The sequence below is a fragment of the Halyomorpha halys genome, unplaced genomic scaffold (assembly GCF_000696795.3).
Source record: "Halyomorpha halys isolate HHAL.00 unplaced genomic scaffold, Hhal_1.1 Scaffold81.1, whole genome shotgun sequence".
NCBI classification, from domain to species: domain Eukaryota; kingdom Metazoa; phylum Arthropoda; class Insecta; order Hemiptera; family Pentatomidae; genus Halyomorpha; species Halyomorpha halys.
The window spans coordinates 1,539,019-1,550,184 of NW_027115240.1; positions in this window are offsets into that span (position 1 = coordinate 1,539,019).

Consider the following 11,166-nt stretch of genomic DNA (forward strand, 5'->3'; position numbering starts at 1 on the left):
ACCAGGTGCTCTTCTAAAAGCTACAACAGAAATAAAATACACTTATCGAAACTGTACTGGGTGCAAATGGGATTCAACACTTCTGTAAATTACTCTCCCATTCAGAAAACCCTATTATGTTTAAATTGCATTCTGAGGAATCTATTTCTTTTCTCTCAAAGAAAACCAATGAATAGCTCCCCGGAGATACTCTAAATGTTATACAGGGAATAAAATACGTTTATCGTAACTCGACTGTGAGAACAAATAAGATTTAACACTTCTGTAAATTTCTCTCCCAGTCAGAAAACCTTTTATGATTAAATCGCATATAAAATTTGTAATTTAAAATTACATTAATTCTTTCCAAGGGTGAAGCTAGAAAAGAAGTGAAAACCTAGAGAAACTGCTATTTCTGCACCTTAATTCGAAGGTGTTTAAACTATATCACATGAAGATAAAGATATTTCTGCCCTTTTTGAAAACTGAAAAAATAGTATCAGGTGCTGTTCTAAAAGCTACAACAGAAATAAAATAAACTTATCGAAATTTCACTGGGAGTAAATGCGATTCAACACTTCTGTAAACTACTCTCCCATTCAGAAAACCCTATTTTGCTTATATCGCATTTTGAGGAATCTATTTCTTTTCTCTCATTTAAATTCCATTAATGCCTTCAAAGGGTGAAGCTGGAAAATAAATTAAAAACCTAGAGAAACTGTTATTTCTTCCCGTTAATTCGAAGGTGTAATAAGTATATTACAGGAAGAAAAAGATATATCTGTCCTTTTTAAAAACTGCAAAAATACTACCCGGACATACTCTAAATGCTACACAGGGAATAAAATACGTTTATCGTAATTGACTGTGAGAACAAATAAGATTTAACACTTCTGTAAACTTCACTCCCAGTCAGAAAACCCTATTATGCTTAAATCGCATTTAGAATTTGTAATTCAAAATTACAATATTGCCTTCCAAGGGTGATGCTAGAAAAGAGGTTAAAAACGTAGAGAAACTGTTATTTCTGCCCCTTAATTCGTAGGTGTTAAAACTATATCACAGAAAGAAAAAGATATATCTTTCCTTTTTAAAAACTGCAAAAATACTACCAGGTGCTGTTCTAAATGCTACACCAGGAATAAAATACGCTATTGAAACTCGACTGTGAGAACAAATGAGATTCCCAGATAAAAAGAAAAGCGAGAGAAACTGTCATATATGCACCTAATTTCGAAATTAAAACTATATCAGACGAAGAAAAGATATTTCTGTCTTTATTTATTATTATTTGTGCCAAGATACTATCAGCTGCTGCTCTAAATGCTACAACAGACATAAAATACGCTTATCGAAACTCGACTGAACAAATGAGATTCAAAACTTCTGTTAGAGGAAATATTGCTCTCCTTTTTAAAAACTGCACAAGGTTAAAAATGCTTATGGGAACTATTCTGGGAATCATTCATATTAAACCCTTTTATAAATTTTTCCCCCTTCTGAAAATTTTCTGATATTCAAATCCTATTTCTAGGAATCTGTATTCTTTTCTGGTGGTTATTGTAAGAAATGCCTGCTCAGAACATTTTGAGCTTTCTTGGAAGGTCATGTGGTTATATGTGCATTTTATTTTATTTTATTTTAACTATCAATGTTTTCAAATGAAGATGTGAGTTTTTCACTTAGGAGTGGTACAACCCCCTAATTTAACTTACGACAGAAAGATAGTTTAACTCTTTTCTTGGTAATCAATAAATAAAAAACACTATGCTTTTTTTCTTGTTAGGTTTTTCATTGTTTTTGTTGTGAGAAACCGTGTTTGTAAAATAAAATTTAGTACAACTTTATTCCTCCAAATTTTATTCAAAGGTTTTCCTGTATTAACTTGTTTAAAATATTATTTTTAAGAATAAAATCGGCACCAATTTTTATACTAGTTCAGTTTTGAGAGATAAAAGCAAGAACAATATATTTGTTTAAAAAAATATGGCAAGTGATCATCAAAATTACATTATGAATATTACCTTTATTCTCTATCTTTGCTTTAATTTCTATTAAAACTTAATTTTCTATTTGTTTTTCAAATTTAAACAAGAGTTTTTCAACAATGGTGGCACTGTTAACTATTGATTATTGGTCATATATCTATTCTTAAGACATTGGGGAGATTTAAACATTCAACAATGTAATGTTAGCACTCATGTCTCTTTGCCAATGATAGAGTTATTGTAATTGATAGTTATGACCTATGTTTTGAAGAATGATTTTAATATGTACTGAAATTTAAATAAAACTTTTTTATGCAAAAGACTTTTGTAAGAACCTACCAATAACCTGAATCCTAAAGATCCTTCTCCTCAGTCAGGTTGAAATATATTTTTACTCGTTTTTTAGGAAAAAAACATGGCCACAAATCAATGGTAATAATCAAATTGGTCCATAATAAATGATACTATTATTAAAAGATCAATTACAGTATTTATATTGCAAGTACAATTCTCTTACTCAACAAATAAGGGGAAAAATTCTTAAAGGCACTGTTTACTAGGTTAACTTAAAAAAAGTTATAATTTCATTTTAGAATTGATTGATCTTTTGATCATGTGATTAATGAAAAACCCCAGGGGTATTTAATGTAAGAAAGAGGGAAAAATGATAATTTGTTTGATTAAAAAAGATCAGTAAAAAAATAAAAATAAATAAAGGAATACTTTAATATCTACACCTCAATTATATACTTAATACTGGAATAATTAAGTTCAATATTTTTAATTTTTCTTATAACACTTTCAGTGCCTAAAACAAATTATTTTGAAAAATGAATTATTTGCATCTTTGTGTTATCATCGATAACTTTTCTTATAATCTTCATTTAAAAAATGTAAATTTTGTTTCATTATTATGATTTAAAGGTATGGTAGAAAAGAATTAGGTTTTTTAATATGGTTGGAAGAGATAGCATATTTTCGTATAGGCAGCTTCAGCTCCAATAACCCTCTCCTCTCTGCAAAATATCACTCTTGCTTGGTTGAATCATAATACCATTACTCATACTGACAAGAAAGCCCACTTAATTTTATTTTGATTCCTAAAGTTAAGTTCCTATTAAAATATATCCACCATTTAGTGATAAGGGGTATATTTCCACTATTGGAAATGTACTTTTTTTCCAGCCCACCTGTTTGGAAGACAATCAGAAAAGAAACTTGTTTCGACCAAGTTATCCATCCATTAAATAAAAATAGGTACTTATTGATTTGTATTTGCATATATATTTTTTTCATCAATAGTTGGATACATAAAAATCATGAGTTATTATATAATTTTGTTGACCAGGTCTGTTTTAGTTTTGGGTGTTTTTAATTGAGTATTCTATAAATAAAACAGTGAACAGCTGATAGAAGAGCTATAATAATTAGAGCAAATACATAGATAAAATGATTTGATATTTGGATTAGAAATTAATCACTAATTCTTCAAAGAGGTAGTGAGTTCATATATTAAAAATTAATGTTTTAAGAATAGCTATTTCAAAATAATAATTATTTTTACACTAAATGGATTTTCAGATTCATTGATAATTCAATTGAGACTATAAACATCCCTAAATTATTTAACAAATTATCAACATTGCAGACATAGTTAACATGTTTAAAACTCTTTGAGTAACAGATCACTGGAAAGTTGGGAAATCAGGTTGAAATTGTTTCGATATTTTAAATTTTGTTTCCAAGGTAGTGTCACAACAGAACATAGTAAAACCACATAATATATACCCTTCTCTACTTATTATCTGAACTCTTTCACGGCTATCTGACTGTAAATGGCTAATCTCATCTAGTTGGTGATTCTATTCCTCTTTAGTTCACAGTTTTGTTAGTCTCTGTCTTTGGTGTTCTGCAGTAAGAAGGGACCTTTCTTGAATCTTCTTGAGCTTCTATTTGACTCTCTCAATCTTCTTCTAACGTTGTTTCTGAGATTGATGTATCCCAAACACTAACAACCAAATTTCTAGTGTCAAAAGCAGTTAACTGAGTACTTGCACTTTAATAAAAAGGTTTTAATGGGTTTGTTACTTATGAACGATCTGAATTTTCCTTTCTTGAATGATTATGGTCTCTCTGTACTCTATTATGGCCAATGAAAGTATAGAGTAATGAAAACCAAGGGAATTATCGATGCAACACAAAGATTTTCCTTCTTTCTGAAGAGTGAATATTCTTACTAAACGATCCTGGCTTAAGCAAGTCATTGTAATATGAATAAAACACAGACTAATGAAGAGACAGAGAATTTGATGTATGGAGGTATCAAAAAGAAGTCAGGCTGAAGATGAAATTGAAATCAATATAGAAAATCACTTAAACCTAAAATTGTTAAAACATAGAGAATAACTAAGGTGTAACGAATCCTTAATATCTCTCATACCTTTAATTATCTTAATCTTATCTTAATAAAATTAAAAAAAAAAAAAAAAAACATGGGCCACCAGACTCAAAAATAAAAATATCATTGCAGTTGCAGGCCTGCCTTCTATGCCAAAACCCCTGATGAAGACCTGAAACTCAGGTCGAAACGTCGGCATAAAATAAATAAATAGGGTTTTCTTTATGTTGTTTTTTGCTGACCACATCCTCCCCCCCCCCCGACAAACTTCTCCAATAATTAAAAATATCAAAATATGATCAATTTTTAACGGGGGTGTGTAAATTTCTAACTTAAGTGAAATCATGAACTCTCTGTAAAAACAAGTAATACCATTGTAGTACCCTGCTACTACTTTTAAATAAAACTTCTAGGGGCTTCCGCTAGAGCCATTACAGCCAAGATGTGCGCTAACTGTTACAGACGCATCTGGCGCGACCTACCGGCCGAGACGTAAAGCATGATGTTAATTTCTTGTAAATATTGTAAATTTGCTTATGTAATATATTATTATATTTATAAATGTATTGTTTGAATACATACGGACTAAAATTGATCTAAACTGTGTTATTTCATAATTTCTCTTTAATCCTTAATACCTGTGAGCATAATCGAGAACGAATAGCTCATAGCCGTCTCTGTCCTGCAAGGATTTAAAGCGAATACTTTTAGATTTATCTAGACTTTTAGTATGTCGAAAGGATACCAACGGCAAATATAAAGAGATCGTCTTTGGGTGAATTACTTCCACCCAAAAAGCTATATCTCCTTTACTAATTGGAACTAACTCATTGCTATCATTCGCTGCATTTTTTATGGACTCTAAGATCGTCAAATTGTCAAAAGTGGTTTCAATATCCTGATTCTTTCGCACAATTTTCCAGTTGAGATATTTGGCTAAAACATTTATCGTTTTCACCACGATTACAAATGATATTATGGACTTGTAAATACTCTGACATCTTAAAATAATATTTATGATTTGTTAAATAAACATTTGAATAGGTGTTATAAATAAAGTGATTCGTGTTATTGCCCCAATCAGTATTTCCCTAAGCTGGTTAATATAATGATTCAGCGTTATCGTAGCTCGGACGTCCTTGAGTTGATAATTCAGTGTTTGGTTTGGTTTTGTTGAGGTGCTTGTATATTACAAATAGGCATTTTTAAAAACTAATCATAACATTGCTGTTTAAAAAGCTCATTGCCAATCATAAAATATAATAGGTCGCGAATACATTTATTATATTTTCATTTTAAATAGGTACAAAATTGTCTGCTTAATATATGTATAATAATCCGACTTAAGTATTTTTTTTTTTAATATACAGTATGTGAATTAAGTTAAGATGGGCTGATAAACTTCGCCACTATTTAAATATTGTTTTACATTACTACGTTTCGGCCTAAAAAATCGTCCTCAAATACAATATGCAAGGACCCATAAATATTCTACTGAATAAAATTTCAACAAAAAAATGAGAATAAAATTATTCCTTAATATTTCAGTAATTAACTCTATAAATTGAAATTGTTAGAGTCAGTCACTAAAATGTTAAGCAATACCTTCATTTTCATTTTTATTTTTATTTATTTTTGTTCTCATGTATTCCAGTAAAATGATAATGAATCCTTTCAGATTACACCTGAGGATGGCTTGTTTAGGACGAAACTCTGTAAAACAATAATAAAATAGTGGTGAGATTTTATCAACCCATATTAACTTAATTCAAATAAGTTGTGTGTTTAACTTTATTTAAAACATTTGTAAATGACTAATAATAGATTTAATTTAGTGTAATTGTTTTTTTGCGTATTACATACTCAAAAAAACAATTACACTAAATTAAATCTAATAATAGATTTAATTTAGTGTAATTGTTTTTTTGCGTATTACATACTCAAAAAAACAATTACACTAAATTAAATCTAATAATAGATTTAATTTATCGGTTATTCTTTAATTTAAATAATTATATTGGTCCACAATGTATTCACAAATTTTCATTATCAATACAATTAAAATGATTGTGACATAAACACGCATGAAAGACAAAAATGGATGAATACCATTTAGCGAATAACAAAAAGGATGAAATAAAATGTCAATGTTAATTTTTTAATTAAATGTTGTACTCAGTATTAAATTAATTACTAAGATATTGCTAGATGGTAATTTATTATTATTACGTTATTAAAAATAAAATTAGAAAACTTTAACAAAAAATGCGTAGCTTTTACTAATTATTTTTAGATTTAAAAAAAAAACCATATTATTTTGGTGGGAAATGATTTCGTTAGAGTCTGATAGCAAGAGTTTTATTTTTTTTTTTTTTTATGAATCACATTTTACTGGTCCATGTTTTTCTTAGCCTTCTTCACTCCCAATATCTTACTTCTAGACTAGAAAAATCTCACTAGAAAAACCTCTATATTTAATTAATTTTGTATAAATAAAGTCTAGGCGTCTTTAAATATTAGTCTAAATTTGGCTCTTGATTTATCTAACTGTATGGCTTAGAATCTGTTTTTTTATCTTTAATAAATTCGCTTCTTAAAGAGGAGGAAGTAAACCTCAAGAGCAATAAAAATTTTATATGTACTATGATCACATCCAAAGGACAAAGGTAGGAAATTTAAGTTTAGTAATTTTGTAAGCATCACCACGTTTTGTGTAGTAGAATAGAAAGCAATACCTAAAAATTATTTGATTTGGGTAACTCTAAATTACTGCATAGTAAACTAGAGAATATTTTCTTTTAAGCGAATAAATGACGCGACGTTTCGTTGTAAAATTATAAATCGAAATGGCTTAAACAAAGATAAATTCTTCTTTTTATTTAAAAAAACAAAACAAGATTTCTACTTTTTTGCTATGCAACAATTTATAACTACCTAATAGTTTTTAAGTTACCGTTTCCTATCCAACAAAAAAACTAATATTGCTTCGATTTCCTGCTTTTCTGTCTGGAATCGGACAGTAGTCCATATGAACTTTTTTGTTCCCTGTAAAGCCAATTGTCACAACTTTAAAAATACAACTCTGTCTATGCCTAAAAACCTAATTCCACTCGAGACAATTTAAGGTACCTTTGCACCCAATTGTAGACCAATCCCAGAAAAAAAGACTCGGCCTCATTTATACGAAATTAAAACTTACAACTTAGGTCTTAAAAAGACATTTATCCTCTCTACTATGACGCAATAGAACTTAAAGCATAGTTTTTGACTTATTGCTTCCTGTTCAGCGAAAAACTTGACCTGCTTAAAAACATAAAATATCAATTTCCCCTTTCTATGGGAATTCGGACCCATGGTCTATAAGAAAGTTTTTATTAAGGTCTACTAATACCTGATTGCCTATTGTGGGCTGAGACTGATACACCCTGTATGAGTGAGTATTCTGAATGATATTTCATGTTTCCTCGGATAAAGCACGTAGGGAATTTCCAAACTTAATAAATAGAAAAAAATAATCAAGAAGCCTATGTATGTTAATAGAAAATTTTAAATGTGGTACTACACATATTAAATTGAAATAACATACTTTTTGATGCCTAATCGAATAGCGTCTTTGCATTAACATTTCTTCGTCTTACCTGAAAAATAAAAAAAAAATTGAGTAAATAATAATAATTGGGTAAATAATAAAAAAATATAATATATTTTTTTATTTAATACCAGATCGGCCTTGTGGCTCTTATTGTAAGAGGTACATTTTTTTTAACAATTGATTATGGGGGGGGTATAGTCTCATACAAAAGACACTCCTAACTACATAAAACGTTACAAATAGAAAAAAAGTTAGGATAAAATAAATAAAAACAATGACATTTATGGATTTAACAAAATAAACAATTGACTTCTAATATTAAAAAAAATAAAGTTAATTTAAGAAAATGAGGTGTAGATAGTTGACCGTAGATTAATGCTTGGAGAACTTTGTCGGGGGGTGCGGTCAGCAAAGAACAACATAAATAAACAAAACCATATTTATTTATTTTATGCCGACGTTTCGACCTGAGTTTCAGGGCTATAGAACAAAAGAGATAACAACAACATTTAGAGTAACATACAATTGAAATGGAATAGTATACAAACACATTTAGAATTATACAAAATATTGAATAAAATCATAAATGATAAAAAATTGATAACTGATAATTGAATAGTACAAAATTTTAATTGATTGATATTTGTGGAATTGTATGGCAGTAAATTGAAAACAGTGACAGATGAAATACAATATCATGTAGGTAAGAAGATATGCAAGTAGTGTCTAAAAAATTTAAAAATTAAATAAATAAATGGAATCTACAAATTGAACATTATGACAAACAATGAAAAATAGTGAGTGGCTTATATCTGAATTACATTGTGAGTATTAACTTATATACCTATACTAAAAATATATATATAGGAATATAGGAAAAGGTAGTATATGGAGAAAGGAAAAGAATAATGTAACCAATATGAGAACGAGAAGGGAGATTTACGTTGTAGCGTAGAAGGCAGGTTGGTAACTGACTGATGTAACAGTTTATTTGAGACCTCCGCTAGAGTGAGCTACTAGACTAAGGTTCGAAACGTAACTGTCAAGAAAGACCGTTATGACACAACAGTTGATATGAAATACCAATGATAAAAAGGTCAAGTTATAGTTTAAAAGAAAAACATAAAACCAGTGACATGTAAAAAAAGTACGGAGCCCAAAGGTCAAAAAATTATGAATTCAAATTTAAGAAAAATATGAAATGAAAAAAAAAATAAAATTTTAGAGTGACTGATAAATGTAGAACTTATAACAGGATGTACTGCAACAGCCTGGCCTTTAGTCTTCGATTTGTGGTCGGGTTTCCCAAGTTGTAGGTCACTGCTCCTTTAACTGTAGGTAACTGGGAGTGGAACTTCATGAACCTCTTTTTGATGTAATCCTCAGTTGACACCACTTGCAGTTTATAATATATATATGTATTTATGTGTGTGTGCAGACTGGCATTATGACATGTGCCCAGGCCCATCTCACTCAATATTTCTCTTACTTACTTTTAGCGAATTATATGAATATATGGATTAATGATTATCATACAAACATTATATTACTATTTATAAACAAAATACATGTTTATAAATTAGGCTTTTAGTCACATTATGATAATAATACAGGATATTATTAGAGTTTTTAATTTACTCTTATCGGGCCTCAAGAAAGCCTGGGACCCGTGATCCACCTTCCCCCTTCACGTGGATCATTCTTTAACAGCAGACCTTTGCATACATATTTAATCATTAAAAGGGTAGGGAAAAAATATTTCATAAGCCGATGTAAAAATCACAACATTGACAGATTGCAACTCACTAAAAAAAAAAAAAAAAACCGGTCCACAGAGTAATAAAACGCAAATAGGGATGCGACATCGATGTCGATGGTTTGAAAACATCGATGTTTTAAGCCGATGTTTTCTAAACATCGATGTTTTTAAGCCGATGTTTTCTAAACATAGTTGTTTTGTCCCAATTTTTCATTTTTTTTCCAAAAGTAACTAAATGAAAACTAAAAATTTACAGTATAAATAGATTCCTATCAACAATGTGGTCGAATAATAAAGTACCTCCAACCTTCACGCTAACCACATGATAGAGATAAATTACGACTAGAAAAACAACGATGTTTTAAAATATCTTTGCTCAATATTTAAATACCATTGCATACAAATCGTTGCCAAAAATACATCGATGTTTTTGAAAAACCATTTCAGAAACATAAGGCTGTTCCAACGATCCCGCGTCCTAAGGCCTGTAAGAAGTGCTGTTTGAAATAAATAATCCTATATCAACTACAAAAAACATCGATGTTTTAGAATATCATTACTTACAATACATTATCCAAAAAACATCGATGTTTTTGAACATCCATTTGAATAACATAAGGTCTGTTCCAACGACGATGTATAGTCTTTTTGTTTCAAAAAGCACTTCTTACAGGCCTTAGGACGCGGGATCGTTGGAACAGACCTTATGTTATTCAAATGGATGTTCAAAAACATCGATGTTTTTTGGGTAATGTATTGTAAGTAACGATATTTTAAAACATCGATGATTTTTGTAGTCGGTATTGGATTCTTAGTTTCTAAAACCACTTCCTACTGGCCGGACTATACGTCGTCGTTGGAACAGACCTTATGTTTCCGAAATAGTTGTTCAAAAACATCGATGTATTTTGCGTTTTGTATTGTAAGGAACGATATTTTAAAACATCGATGTTTTTTGTAGTCGATGTCGGATTCTTTGTTTCAAAAAGCACTTCTTACAGGCCGTAGGACGCAGGATCGTTGAATAGACCTTATATTTCTGAAATAGTTGTTCATAAACATCGATGTATTTTGAGTAATGTATTGTAAGGAACGATACTTTAGAACATCGATGTTTTTTGTAGTCGATGTCGGATTGTAAGTTTCTAAAACCACTTCTGACAGGCTGTAGAATGCGTGATCGTTGGAACAGACCTTATGTTCTTCAAATGGATGTTCAAAAACATCGATGTAATTTGGGTAATGTATTGTAAGCAAGGATATTTTAAAAATATCAATGTTTTTTGTTGTTGATGTCGGATTCTTAGTTCCAAAACCTACTTCTGACAGGCCGTAGAATGCGTGATCGTTGGAACAGACCTTATGTTTTTGAAATAGTTGTTCAAAAACATCGATGTTTTTTGGGTAATGTATTGTAAGCAACTATATTTTAAAACATTGAGGTTTTTTG